The sequence below is a fragment of the Procambarus clarkii genome, chromosome 72, assembly GCF_040958095.1.
Source record: "Procambarus clarkii isolate CNS0578487 chromosome 72, FALCON_Pclarkii_2.0, whole genome shotgun sequence".
Classification (NCBI taxonomy): Eukaryota; Metazoa; Arthropoda; class Malacostraca; order Decapoda; family Cambaridae; genus Procambarus; species Procambarus clarkii.
Window position 1 is genome coordinate 24,007,852 of NC_091221.1, and position 14,904 is coordinate 24,022,755.

Consider the following 14,904-nt stretch of genomic DNA (forward strand, 5'->3'; position numbering starts at 1 on the left):
GCGTGGTAGACGGTTGGAACAAGTTAGGTGAGAAGGTGGTGGAGGCCAAGACTGTCAGTAGTTTCAAAGCGTTATATGACAAAGAGTGCTGGGAAGACGGTCTCATCCTGTAACTACACTTAGGTATTTACACACACACTAACTATAACTATATATATATATATATATATATATATATATATATATATATATGTCGTACCTAGTAGCCAGAATGCACTTTTCAGCCTACTATGCAAGGCCCGATTTGCCTAATAAGCCAAGTTTTCATTAATTAATATATTTTCTCTATTTTTTTTCTTATGAAATGATAAAGCTATCCATTTCATTATGTATGAGGTCAATTCTTTTTTTATTGGAGTTAAAATTAATATAGATATATGACCGAACCTAACCAACCCTACCTAAACTATCTTTATAAGTTAGGTTAGGTAGCTGAAAATGTTAGGTTAGGTAGTCGAAAAAACATTAATTCATGAAAACTTGGCTTATTAGGAAAACCGGGCCTTGTATAGTAGGCTGAGATGTGCGTTCTGGCTACTAGGTACGACACACACACACACACTATATATATATATATATATATATATATATATATATATATATATATATATATATATATATATATATATATATATATATATATATATATATATGTCGTACCTAGTAGCCAGAACTCGCTTCTCAGCCTACTATGCAAGGCCCGATTTGCCTAATAAGCCAAGTTTTCATGAATTAATTGTTTTTCGACTACCTAACCTACCTAACCTAACCTAACTTTCTCTACTACCTAACCTAACCTAACCTATAAAGATAGGTTAGGTTAGGTTAGGTAGGGTTGGTTAGGTTCGGTCATATATCTACGTTAATTTTAACTCCAATAAAAAAACATTAACCTCATACATAATGAAATGGGTAGCTTTATCATTTCATAAGAAAAAAATTATAGAAAATATATTAATTCAGGAAAACTTGGCTTATTAGGCAAATTTGGCCTTGCATAGTAGGCTGAGAAGTGCGTTCTGGCTACTAGGTACGACATATATATATATATATATATATATATATATATATATATATATATATATATATATATATATATATATATATATATCGGACAATTAGGAAAAAAAAAAAAAAATTTAAATTATTTTACCTTGTACCTAGATCCACCAGGCCTGTTTGGTCTATGTTTCAGTACTTGAGAAATCTGGAAGGTCACATCCTCCTCCTCAACTTGTGGATGTGCGTTGATAGATGATTCTGTAAAATTAAGTTATTTATATAATAATAAATTCAGTATAACAATAATATTCTGTAAAATTAAAAGTAATTTATACATCAATCAGATAAAACTCTCCAGAGATGGTGATACACAACATATAAAGGACAAGTTTCAGAACAAAATATGCATTTAGGAATAAGGTTTTGTACATGTAGGTAGCACATGAGAAAATAAGTGGAAGGTGATCAAGTTTATATTAACATGTTAATGGCTTTGCAAGAATGAAAAAATATTAATAATATAATATCACCTACCAATTAATTGTACATCATTTATAAGTCAATTATTTGCATTATTATTATTCAATACTAATGATATAAAAATGCATTTTTTGAAATTTTGAAATTGAAATTTTGAAAATTTTGAAATTGTTCACAATTTTTGTTACACCAAAGTTGGAGTATGCAGCAGTTGTATGGTGCCCATATCTTAGAAAGCATATCAACAAACTGGAAACGGTGCAGAGACATGCCACTAAGTGGCCTTAACTAAATGCCATTAAATATGCCAAATATACTACATAAATATACATACTACACATGCACAATAATTGTCCTGGGACCTCTGATATTACTAATATAATATATAGGGCCATCAACACACCTCCAGCTAGGGCCACCAACACACCTCCAGGGCCATCAACACGCCTCCAGGGCCATCAACACAACACCACCATCAACACACCTCCAGGGCCATCAACACAACACCACCATCAACACACCTCCAGGGCCATCAACACAACACCACCATCAACACACCTCCAGGGCCATCAACACAACACCACCATCAACACACCTCCAGGGCCATCAACACAACACCACCATCAACACACCTCCAGGGCCATCAACACAACACCACCATCAACACACCTCCAGGGCCATCAACACAACACCACCATCAACACACCTCCAGGGCCATCAACACAACACCACCATCAACACACCTCCAGGGCCATCAACACAACACCACCATCAACACACCTCCAGGGCCATCAACACAACACCACCATCAACACACCTCCAGGGCCATCAACACAACACCACCATCAACACACCTCCAGGGCCATCAACACAACACCACCATCAACACACCTCCAGGGCCATCAACACAACACCACCATCAACACACCTCCAGGGCCATCAACACAACACCACCATCAACACACCTCCAGGGCCATCAACACAACACCACCATCAACACACCTCCAGGGCCATCAACACAACACCACCATCAACACACCTCCAGGGCCATCAACACAACACCACCATCAACACACCTCCAGGGCCATCAACACAACACCACCATCAACACACCTCCAGGGCCATCAACACACCTCCAGGGCCATCAACACAACACCACCATCAACACACCTCCAGGGCCATCAACACAACACCACCATCAACACACCTCCAGGGCCATCAACACAACACCACCATCAACACACCTCCAGGGCCATCAACACACCATCCAGCCAGGGCCATCAACACGCCTCCAGGCCATCAACACGCCTCCAGGGCCATCAACACACCATCCAGCCTACCACCACAAGCTTATATATATACTACACATGTCTAAGAGCAAATAAAAGAAAACAGTTACCTTAACTATTGAAGATGCAGCAGGATTTTGTGGATAAGCCAGCAGCCGTCCCTCTCGACACGGTTTTAAAATGGCGGCGACTACCACAACATGCAACGAGCCTAAAGAATGTCCAGCGCTAGCATTATCTAAACGCTATTATATATTATCAAGCAATACGGAAATCTAAAATAAAAAAAATGATACAAATAATTGTATTAAATATTTATTTGCAATTACAATACCTCGGGAATATATTTTTGCGTTAGCAAAACATATTAAGTTCGTATTTAGTTTAACTCATTTAAATTCTTTACAAATAATAACCTGATTTTACCTGATGGCCATTAACATTAATGTTTTATGTTGATACATTTCATACCCTTATTATTTCAATATCTTTCTTTATTATGCACCCCATACCCATCCCGTGGGCGGTGGTGTAAAGGATTACAGAGGCACATAATGGGTTCAGGAACTGAACTCTCTAGTTTGTTTAGCTAAGCAAATAACAATTTTTGACGCTAGTTACAAAATTATTAATGTTATATATACATGTACACACTCTCATACATACATGTACATATATATATATATATATATATATACGTATACATATATACATACACATGCATATTTATAATCACCCACACAAATACACACATCAATAATCTCTGTGTCACTTATTTTATACATGTTCTTGTAGAACATTCTATTGCGAACACATTGGGCGCTGCCCAATAAACTCGCCCCTCGGGGCAAAATTATTTTTTTTTTTTTAATCTTGGTGGAACATAAAATGGCCGCCTGTGTTTATGCTGTCGTCAGATGGCGCTGTGACGTCACAGATGAGGGAAGCACGTACTGCGCATTAATGCCTCGATCCCTCGTTATTTATTTATTTTATTTATTTATATATATACAAGAACGTACATTGGGGGGTTAAGACACAACATAGAGCTTAAGTTAGAATTATAATCTTGTAAAACCACTAGCTTGCATATATAGAGTTTCGGGCAAGTCCTTAAACTAATCTTTGAGCAAATTCTTAAACAGAGTTTTAGAGAAATAATTAAATGTAAAATTGATAAAAAGTGTTTAACAGGTACATTACAGCTTTACTTTACAAGTACAGATGATTTTAAGTAGGATAATTACAGTAAAATTGTCAAAAAATTGTTTACAGGTACGATGCAAGAATTTGACACAAAAGCAGATCAGAACAATACACAATAATGAACAAGGAATCCTAAGTACAATTAGGAAAACATCTCAGGGTTATACATTGGATTACTGAAGCACAATATGAGGATCATTACAAATAGTAATGCAGTAGAATATGCACTCATATTCTATTATTAAGTTAATATTAAGTTCCTTCCTCATGTTAAGTATCTTTGTGGTACTAGGGACATCCAAGGATTATCTTCAAGGCTTCGTTCTGCAAGTTTTCAAGCCCTTTAAGCTTTCTTTCAGTCATCAAGGCAAGCAGAGATGCAACATAATCCACTAGCTCCTTTATGAACTGGCGTTACTCTTGCGTTTTTAAGGATATCAGGGAATGTATGACACTCAAGGGATTTGTTGAACAGCAGAGCTATAGGTGGTGCAAGGGCATATGGGAGGCGCTCTTGTATACAATGGATGGGATTTCACTGATGTTCCCAGCTTTGGTTTTTAGTGAATGTATGATGGACACAACATCTGACGGGCTGACTGGTGAGAGGAGAAGAGAGTTTGGATAGCTGCCTGAGAGATATGTGTTGATATGTGTCTGAGTCTGTGGGATTTTACTTGCAAGGTTAGCACCAATCGATGAAAAGAAGCTATTAAATTCATTCGCCATTTCTAAGTCAGATGACAGTGTAAGGCCATCCTTAGAGAGTGTTATCTGGTTGTGGGAGTGTTGTTTAGTTCCCAGGATGTTAGAGATGGTATTCCATGTGCTTTTCATGTTGCCTTTTGCTTCTTTGAATCTAGTCTCATAATATGAAAGTTTTGCTTTTCTTATGATACTGGTAAGCACTGACGAGTACCTTTTAACTACTTCCATTGGAATTAGGCCACTCCTAAATTTCTTTTCGTATTCATGTTTTTTGTTGATTGATTTAATTATGCCACTTGTGAGCCACGGGTTATTTTTTCTTTTATCAGTTACTTGTTTGGTAAGGAGGGGACAGTGAGTGTTGTAGAGGCTTAGAGTTTTGTAGAGAAAGAGGTTAGTTGATGAGTTTATATCCTGTGAATTATTAAATTCAGATTCCCAGTTAATATTGTGAAGTGCATTAGAGAGATTGCCTAAAGCTGATTCACTATGTAGCCTGAATGAAAGTTTTTTGGTTTCTGGTGGTGATGTGTCAATGTTTGCTATGAGGAAAGTAGGATAGTGGTCAGTTGTTCTGTCATAAATTACCCCAGATGTAAGGGGAGCTGTTATATTAGTCCAAAGGTGATCCAGGGTAGTGGCAGATGTTTGAGTGACTCGGGTGGGCTTGGTGATTGTGGGGATTAGCATACAGGAGTGCATGCTGTTACGGAAATAGTCAACTTGAGGGTTGTTTTCAACATTCAATAAAGAAATTCTGGAGGGCTTCTGTGCAAGGGTTAGGATGAGCTAGCCTAAGCATTTTTATACCAATTTGACAGTTATTTTCAGTAACACGATAAACAACGCTCGGAATATTAAGTTCCTTTCTCATATTAAGTATCTTTGTGGTACGAGGGCACCCAAGGATTATCCTCACGGCTTCGTTCTGCAATTTTTCAAACCCTCCAAGCTTTCTTTCAGGATGCCTTAAAGTTAGTTTAGTTCATTTATTATGCATCCCATACCCATCTTGTGGGCGGTAGTGGAAAGGGTTGCAGAGGCACATAATGGGCTCAGGGACTGAACCCCACAATTCATTTAGCTAAGCAAGTTACAATCTTGATGAGCTAGTTACAAAATTCAGTATAAGTCGTCACATCAACAATGGGTTCGAGATCGATCACAAGTACAGTTTCTAAATTAAGCAACTGACATATGTGGAGAGCTAGTGTCACAATTGATATGTTTGTCCTGCACACCGCCCCCCATCCAGTGGGCAGCGGTGGATAGGTTACAATCACTTTGTTACTACTTACAGTTAGCAAACTGGGGATATTTGGCTAAAATTTCTGGTACCAGATAATTTTGAATGAAATATTGACACATCGTTGGTACATTGGTTATAAAATTGTCTCTGAATTCACTATCACATAGTGACGGAGGGTGTGCGAATAATTTTGTTGACAGTTAACATTTGGTCAGGTCTACATCGGCAGATAATGAGAATTCCCAGAAATACTTGTAACCGAGTCTAAGCCGAGCAGTAGTAACATCTAGAAGTCTGCTGATTTTATTGGATGAACCATAGATGTGTCGCTCCTCTTGCATAATAGTATTGAACGAAAGTTAATCTCCCCAAACAATTTCGCGTTTTGAGCAAGTTACCCCTCCACTCTCTCCATTTTTTTTTGGACATTCCCTGGTAGTGTGCGGAAATACTGAAAAGTGTATACTCTTTTCAACTTTGTCACCTTAATTCTCGTCCTATGTCTTTCATTTTGGTATCAATGCGTTCGCAATAGAATTCCCAACAGAACTATGTGCATATAATGTCAAAGACAGCAGCGCGCTCCACCCGCCGACAAGATGAATGTAGGCCAAGGGTACCAGAAAAAGAAAGCTGAGCGTGATAATACTGAAAAGTGTATACCCTTTTCAACTTTGTTACCTCAATTCTCATCCTAGGTTTTTCAATTTAGCATCAATGTGTTCGCAATAGAATTCTCTACAGGACTAAAGGCATATAAACTCCAAAAGCCCGGCTTACCATCCGCAACAAACAGAGAAAGCGAGAGCGTGTTACCAGGGAGCGCACAAGAGCGATAAAATGTATACACTCTTTTCATTCTGGTCACCTCAATTGTCATCCTAGGTCTTTCATTTTGGTATCAATGTGTTCGCAATAGAATTTCCAACCGGAATTTATGCATGAAATGTCAAAAACAGCAGCGTGCTCCACCCGCTGACGTGATGAAAGCACGGCGGACCATCCACACAAAACAGAGAAAGTGAGAGAAAGTAACCTGGGAGCACTCTAGTGCAATGTAATGTGAACACACTTTTCACTTTGGTTACCTCAATTCTCGTCATATGTCTTTCATTTTGGTATCAATGTGTTCGCAATTGTATCTGCTGGCATTTTACCCTTTGCTTGGATCTGAAGGGTTTTAGGCTCACCACGATGCAATCTGATAGTACCACACGTGTATATACCTATCTTCAAGCAGCAATTCACTCATTCAAACCGACTTATAATGGTTATCCATATATAAATGGTAATCTTTGTTCTACCTGTTAACCTGTCATATGAAGAAAGATTGTCAAAGCTTATATTACATTCTCTAGAAAAGCAAAGAATTAGGAGTGATATATGGTAGAGGTGCACAATGGGATGAATGGACATAACAAAGGGGACATTAATGGGGTATTAAAAGTAGCAACACAAGACAGAACTCGAAACAAAGTGTAAAAATTGGAAAAATTTAGATTTAGGAAAGAACTGTATGAGTAAATACACTGGGTTTGTACCTTAAGGTTCATGTATGCAATATTACAGAGTTCCAGTTAACTCCCATGCATGCAATTAATTTATGTTATGTTTATGTTTTTTATGTTAAAATGTTTTTGTTGATTTGTTTGTATATTTTCATAAGTAAAGCATGCTTACCGTCTAATCCAAGTTTTATGATAACTTTACAATGTTTAAAACATAAAGTTCAATATATATTCTGGTTTTCACACAGGAATTATACGTTAATATAACATCATAATAACGTAATGATGTCGTGTAAATAACGTTATACTGACGTCATATAAATGTTATATTTATGTTATAAGAACGTAAATTGGATAGCTTTACAGAAAGTAAACAAAAAAAACTAAATGTTGACTGAAAATTATTTATTCTTAAATATAAAGCATGAAAACATTATAATACCATAGCATTTACTATTATTTTTAAATTTTTACATAAATCTTAAAAAACTGTGTCATAAGAATATATGTTTTTAGTTATATCCTTTGGTTTTAAGAATGTCAGATATACGTATTTATGTCAAAAGTTACAGTATTACCTTTGTGGAACCATTTAAAAACGTCCACAAACGTTCTGTGTTTGCTGGGATACATGCCTCGTATTGTCAGTTTAACTTTATTCTAATGTTCTTAGGAATTTGAATATTTATCGGCATCGAGAAATGATCAAATAAACAAGTTCCATCATCCAGCAACATCAGTCACCTGAGATAGCTGCTACATAACCCCCCGGTGGCCACAACGGGTTAGCTCATTACTCATTTAGCTCACAGACTACAAGGTTGGTCACAAGCAGTACCACCACTGCAGTCACTCTCTCCATCACCTGTGTTCCCTTACCAACACCCCTCCCAACCACCAATCACCAGGTGAATTCAACAACAACTACCACATCGACAAACTTCACCAGCCCTATTAGAGATATTTTCTGAAACACTAGCACGTGTCGGAAAGACGTTTTATAAAGAGGTCAAGTAACTATATATTCTCGTATTTTCCATCATGAGCCAACAGTCTAAGATGGACTTGGATATTACGAATTACAGCCGTGGGCTGTGGCTGGTCAAGGTACCTAAATATTTGGGGGACAAATGGGCAGACTGTGCTGGCCATGACGTTGGAAAGCTTAAGATTACCAAGGTGCCTGGTAAACCTCCGACAATAACCTTTAAATCTAGTGAACACACCTTGAAGGACGGGAAAATTCCTCGGGAGCACAAGGTAATTTCTCATAGTTTAAAAGAAATGACACTCGGAGTTCTTTCTGAACCAGATCTTGGCAGCAGCAGCTCGGATGCTGCAGTTTCCGAGACACAGCAATTGTCCTTTGAGGGACAAGTCATCCACAAACTAGAATGTCAGCCTGTAGTGGACGACTACTATATCAATCAGAAAAGGGAAGCTGTGAAGAAAGCTGCCCAGTCTCTTCATACGGTAAAGCTTATTGACAGACCCCTCAACGGCTATAAGCCTATTTCACACCATAAACATAATGTTTATTTAGAGCAGAAGAAGAAGGCAGAAGGCAAGACGATTCGTGATGATAAAGATAAGGTCATGGAGTTGTTGTTTGCTGCATTTGAAAAGCATCAGTATTACAATATTAAGGATCTCCACAAGATTACCCGACAACCAATCACATATCTAAAGGAGATCCTGAAAGACCTATGTAACTATAATGTTAAGAATCCTCACAAGAATATGTGGGAACTCAAGCCCGAGTACCGTCATTACAAGCTTGCCGAAAAGGCTGTGGAAAATTCAATGTATGATTAGGTTCATACTAAACTTTGTTTCACAGTACAAAGGCAAATATTAGCCTCATACTCCAAGTCTGAGGTTATGATCTACCTTGCGGTGCTTGTGCAAGGTAGATCATAATCCGCTACCCTTTACTGCAAGCCACGGCCGCTGCTCTGTCCCGTCTTCCAGACTGTGCAGTATCAGGACGAGTGGCAGAATGTCACAGAGATCGTGGTGTTTCCCATCAACCAGATCCTCCTCAACACCGTGTTCCAAGTCAGTGATGTTCCCGTGACCTCCGTCACAGTCCAGACGGTGACGGCACCAGCCCTGCAGCTGGTAATGATTGAGGTGAAGGTGGTGGAGGTGACTAAGCCCCTGATGGTGATGAACGTCGACACTGTCACCACCATAGAAGCAGCATCGCCTTTAACTTACTTTTATGACACCTTGAATATATCACAGATTCAATGTATCAATATCACGTGTTCATTGTATAGATATCATAAAAATAAATACTTATACAGAACTTCTTCTTGCTTAACCTATTTTAGATCAATGTTTTGACTAAGAATATAAGAAAAATGGAAAATCGCTGCTTACAGTGATCTGTTGACGAAATAAGGCAAATAGGACACTGGGATTTATTTATCAAAGCATTAGTAATAAAACACCTTGTGTTATTCTTCAGTTATATCCTGCTCTGGTTAGGCCCCATTTACATCATGCAGTTTAGTTTCGATTGCCGTGTTATATGTTGGGAATCCTGACACCCAAATTATTAACCCCTGTCACCACAACATAAATTGGTTGTGACCAGAAACTAATTTTACTAACCATTAATTTCAAGTAGGTGAATGTCAGAAGTTTTCTAGAAATCCATAACCGCGCAATTGCGTCAGTTACCACGTGCGATGACTGCTTTTTTTTAACAAATTATTTAACAGTTGTGATTATGAGTTTCAAACGGCGAGGGAAGGGGAATAAAAAGCAAAAATGGTTTCAAACCTCAATACAGGTAAGGAAATAAATAAAAATTATCAATAAATATAATGCATAGTGTAGCTATGCACCTCTAAATTAATTAAGTGCGTCATTTTGTGTTTAAATCCATGGAAAATAGTGGTTTTAAATCCGCGGAGTTGACGCGCACATTAATATCCAACCATAAGACTAAGCACTCACATAAATTTATCCATTAATTGTGTGGATTATTTTCGTGTTAGGGTCAATAACATATTAATAAATACTCATCAAATACCAGAGTTGAAGAGATTACCCCATACTAATTATATAAACATCACTCAAAATAAGAGTCTTTTATATAAAACCAAACAAAATACATAGCACTATTCCATTACTCCTCATTATTATGGTATATAAATTTATTGCCAAACCTTAACTGTAGTTAGGCAGGAGCCCAACTAAATGTTGCTCAATATAGCCTAATCTATTGATTTGTGCTAAGCCACTAATGATAGGCAACAAGGCAACTGCAGAAGGCCTGTTGGCCCATACGAGGCAGCTCCTATTTATAACCACCCAATCCCACTCATATACATGTCCAACCCACGCTTGAAACAATCGAGGGACCCCACCTCCACAATGTTACGCGGCAATTGGTTTCACAAATCAACAACCCTGTTACTGAACCAGTATTTACCCAAGTCTTTCCTAAATCTAAACTTATCCAATTTATAACCATTGTTTCGTGTTCTGTCTTGTGTTGATACTTTTAATACCCTATTAATATCCCCTTTGTTTTGTCCATTCACCCACTTGTAAACCTCTATCATGTCACACCTAACTCTTCGCCTTTCCAGTGATGCAAGTTAAGCTTTGTTAATCTTTCTTCATATGAAAGATTTCTAATTTGGGGAATTAACTTAGTCATTCTATGCTGGACACGTTCAAGTGAATTTATATCCATTCTATAGTATGGCGACCAAAACTCAACTGTATAATCTAAATGGGGCCTAACCAGAGCAAGATATAGCTGAGGAACCACACCAGGTGTCTTGTTAATTATGCTTCGATTAATAAATCCTACTGTCCTATTTGCCTTATTACGAACATTCAGGCATTGATCTTTTTGTTTTAAATTCTTACTAATCATAACTCCCAGATCCCTTTCGCAATCCGACTTCGCAATCTCAACACTTACCTTTATTCTTATGTTCTTAGACATATATGAATGAGATTAGGTGGTTATAGATAGCAGCTTTCTTGTGTGAGGCCAGTAGGACATCTGCAGTTACGTTTATTCTTATTTTCCTACGTTTAGATTTAGGAAATACCTGGGAAAATAGTGGTTCGGTAACATGGTTGTTGATTTGTGGAACCAATTATCGCATATCTTGATAGAAGTAGAATCCCTTGATTGTTTCAAGTATGCGTTGGACTTATATATTAATGGGATTGGGAAGATATAAATAGGTGCTGCCTCGTATGGGCCAATAGGCTTTCTGCAGTTACCTTCATTCTTGTTCCTAATTCCCTATTAATATCCCGTTTGATGTGTCCATCCATCCACTTGCACACCTCTACTAAGTCACTCCGAATTCTTGGCCTTTCTAGAGAATGCAAATTAGTACTACTTAGTCAATCTTTCTTCATATGACAAGTTTCTAATATGCAGGATTAACTTTGTTATTCTCGTATGGGCCAATAGGCCTTCTGCAGTTACCTTCATTCTTATGTTCCTAATACCCTATTAATATCCCGTTTGATGTGTCCATCCATCCACTTGCACACCTCTACTAAGTCACTCCGAATTCTTGGCCGTTCTAGAGAATGCAAATTTGTACTACTTAGTTAATCTTTCTTCATATGACAAGTTTCTAATTTGCAGGATTAACTTTGTTATCCTACGCTGGGCGTGTTCTAGTGAATTTATATCAGAAAACGTATATTTTAACTTGTTAAAAATATTTTGATTCATATTCATAAACAAGACTCATGCACATGTATAAACATACATGCCTCGTATTGTCAGTTTAACTTTATTCTAATGTTCTTAGCAATTTGAATATTTATCGGCATCGAGAAATGACCAAATAAACAAGTTCCATCATCCAGCAACATCAGTCACCTGAGATAGCTGCTACATAACCCCCCGGTGGCCACAACGGGATAGCTCATTACTCATTTAGCTCACAGACTACAAGGTTGGTCACAAGCAGTACCACCACTGCAGTCACTCTCTCCATCACCTGTGTTCCCTTACCAACATCACTCCCAACCACCAATCACCAGGTGTATTCAACAACAACCACCACATCGACAAACTTCACCAGCCCTATTGGAGATATTTTCTGAAACACTAGCACGTGTCGGAAAGACGTTTTATAAAGAGGTCAAGTAACTATATATTCTCGTGTTTTCCATCATGAGCCAACAGTCTAAGATGGACTTGGATATTACGAATTGCAGCCGTGGGCTGTGGCTGGTCAAGGTACCTAAATATTTGGGGGACAAATGGGCAGACTGTGCTGGCCATGACGTTGGAAAGCTTAAGATTACCAAGGTGCCTGGTAAACCTCCGACAATAACCTTTAAATCTAGTGAACACACCTTGAAGGACGGGAAAATTCCTCGGGAGCACAAGGTAATTTCTCATAGTTTAAAAGAAATGACACTCGGAGTTCTTTCTGAACCAGATCTCGGCAGCAGCAGCTCGGATGCTGCAGTTTCCGAGACACAGCAATTGTCCTTTGAGGGACAAGTCATCCACAAACTAGAATGTCAGCCTGTAGTGGACGACTACTATATCAATCAGAAAAGGGAAGCTGTGAAGAAAGCTGCCCAGTCTCTTCATACGGTAAAGCTTATTGACAGACCCCTCAACGGCTATAAGCCTATTTCACACCATAAACATAATGTTTATTTAGAGCAGAAGAAGAAGGCAGAAGGCAAGTCGATTCGTGATGATAAAGATAAGGTCATGGAGTTGTTGTTTGCTGCATTTGAAAAGCATCAGTATTACAATATTAAGGATCTCCACAAGATTACCCGACAACCAATCACATATCTAAAGGAGATCCTGAAAGACCTATGTAACTATAATGTTAAGAATCCTCACAAGAATATGTGGGAACTCAAGCCCGAGTACCGTCATTACAAGCTTGCCGAAAAGGCTGTGGAAAATTCAATGTATGATTAGGTTCATACTAAACTTTGTTTCACAGTACAAAGGCAAATATTAGCCTCATACTCCAAGTCTGAGGTTATGATCTACCTTGCGGTGCTTGTGCAAGGTAGATCATAATCCGCTACCCTTTACTGCAAGCCACGGCCGCTGCTCTGTCCCGTCTTCCAGACTGTGCAGTATCAGGACGAGTGGCAGAATGTCACAGAGATCGTGGTGTTTCCCATCAACCAGATCCTCCTCAACACCGTGTTCCAAGTCAGTGATGTTCCCGTGACCTCCGTCACAGTCCAGACGGTGACGGCACCAGCCCTGCAGCTGGTAATGATTGAGGTGAAGGTGGTGGAGGTGACTAAGCCCCTGATGGTGATGAACGTCGACACTGTCACCACCATAGAAGCAGCATCGCCTTTAACTTACTTTTATGACACCTTGAATATATCACAGATTCAATGTATCAATATCACGTGTTCATTGTATAGATATCATAAAAATAAATACTTATACAGAACTTCTTCTTGCTTAACCTATTTTAGATCAATGTTTTGACTAAGAATATAAGAAAAATGGAAAATCGCTGCTTACAGTGATCTGTTGACGAAATAAGGCAAATAGGACACTGGGATTTATTTATCAAAGCATTAGTAATAAAACACCTTGTGTTATTCTTCAGTTATATCCTGCTCTGGTTAGGCCCCATTTACATCATGCAGTTTAGTTTCGATTGCCGTGTTATATGTTGGGAATCCTGACACCCAAATTATTAACCCCTGTCACCACAACATAAATTGGTTGTGACCAGAAACTAATTTTACTAACCATTAATTTCAAGTAGGTGAATGTCAGAAGTTTTCTAGAAATCCATAACCGCGCAATTGCGTCAGTTACCACGTGCGATGACTGCTTTTTTTTAACAAATTATTTAACAGTTGTGATTATGAGTTTCAAACGGCGAGGGAAGGGGAATAAAAAGCAAAAATGGTTTCAAACCTCAATACAGGTAAGGAAATAAATAAAAATTATCAATAATTTTATCAATAAAATAAATAATTATCAATAATTCACTCATATACAATAAATATAATGCATAGTGTAGCTATGCACCTCTAAATTAATTAAGTGCGTCATTTTGTGTTTAAATCCGTGGAAAATAGTGGTTTTAAATCCGCGGAGTTGACGCGCACATTAATATCCAACCATAAGACTAAGCACTCACATAAATTTATCCATTAATTGTGTGGATTATTTTCGTGTTAGGGTCAATAACATATTAATAAATACTCATCAAATACCAGAGTTGAAGAGATTACCTCATACTAATTATATAAACATCACTCAAAATAAGAGTCTTTTATATAAAACCAAACAAAATACATAGCACTATTCCATTACTCCTCATTATTATGGTATATAAATTTATTGCCAAACTAAATGATGCTCAATATAGCCTAATCTATTGATTTGTGCTAAGCCACTAATGATAGGCAACAAGGCAACTGCAGAAGGCCTGTTGGCCCATACGAGGCAGCTCCT

The 14,904-nt window shown here is 38.0% G+C and overlaps 1 long non-coding RNA gene across 1 annotated transcript in view; it reads right to left on the reverse strand.

Moving 5' to 3' along the window:
• Positions 1-2,957, reverse strand: part of LOC138356492 (uncharacterized) — a 5,412-nt gene extending 2,455 nt beyond the window's left edge. Inside the window, exons 1-2 of the long non-coding RNA XR_011224474.1 lie at positions 2,882-2,957; positions 1,154-1,260 (exon numbers count right to left, since the gene is read on the reverse strand). This is a non-coding gene — a long non-coding RNA (uncharacterized lncRNA). The remainder of the gene's footprint in view (positions 1-1,153; positions 1,261-2,881) is intronic.
• Positions 2,958-14,904: the final 11,947 nt, after the last annotated feature.